The sequence below is a fragment of the Trichechus manatus genome, unplaced genomic scaffold, assembly GCF_000243295.1.
Source record: "Trichechus manatus latirostris isolate Lorelei unplaced genomic scaffold, TriManLat1.0 scaffold00029, whole genome shotgun sequence".
Lineage (NCBI taxonomy): Eukaryota > Metazoa > Chordata > Mammalia > Sirenia > Trichechidae > Trichechus > Trichechus manatus.
Genome location: NW_004443965.1, coordinates 22,410,283 through 22,411,512, shown reverse-complemented (window position 1 = coordinate 22,411,512; position 1,230 = coordinate 22,410,283).

The window sequence follows — 1,230 nt, the reverse complement described above, 5'->3', positions numbered from 1 at the left end:
CCCGGCTACCACCACTGACTGCTCTGACAGGGATCACAACAGAGGGTCCCGGACAGAGCTGGAGAAAAATGTAGAACAAAATTCTAACTTACAAAAGAAGACCAGACTTACTGGTGTGACAAATACTGGAGAAACCCCGGGTGTGGTCCGCGGATGCCTTTATAGCTCTGTAATGAAGTCACTCCTGAGCCAAAGATTTGAGAAGCCCATAAAACAAAACAAGACTAAAAGGGCAAACCAGCCCAGGAGCAAGGACTATAAGCCAGAAGGGGTCAGGAAAGCTAGCAATGGGGAACCCAAGGTCGGGAAGGGAGAGTGTTGACGGGTCATGGGATTGTTAACCAGTGTTATAAAACAATATGTGTACTGTTTAATGAGAAACTTTTTTTGATAAATGTGTGTTGCAGATAGTGTGGGAGTAGCTTGTTGCTTTTTTCGCCCAAAACAAGCTCACAAGGGTAACTGACTATATCTAGTTTTCGTAACTTCAGGTACAGCGTACTTAAAGAAAAAACCAAACCCGCTGCCATCGAGTCGATTCTGACTCATAGCGACCCTATATGACAGAGCAGAACTGCCCCATAGGGTTTCCAAGGAACACCTGGTGGATTCAAACTGCGGACCTTTTGGTTAGTGCTGAACTCTTAACCACTATGCCACCAGGGTTTCTGCACTTAAATAGGTAGGTAATTTTTAAAGTATTTTGGATAATAGTAAATGGGATTCTTTTAACAACAGTACCACTAGCTGCAGTGAGAGAAGATGAACTTTTCTGAAGAACCCCAAATCTCATAATGTTCTGTTTTGTATACTCCACCACCACCACCACCCCCATAAAAAACAAAAATATTTAAAAATCTTGTTGATCTCACATGCATAAAAAGGCTCCATAAATGTTGGGAAAAGCTGAAGAAATAACAAATGGTATATGTCAAACAAATACAAAATTGGCATGTTAAGACTTTAATAGAAATTACAGGAAAAAAAAAAAACTTTAGTTAAATCCAAAACCAAACCTATTGCCATCAAGTCAATTCTGACTCATAGCAACCTTATAGGACAGAGTAAAACTGTTCCTTAGGGTTTCCCAGGCTGTAGTCTTTACCGAAGCAGACTACCACACCTTTCTCCCACTTTAAATAAATCACCTTTAAATTGTTCCAACAGAACTAATGAAACCATATCTTTTGTAGATAACCGAATTTATAGTGAATATAAGACAACAACAAC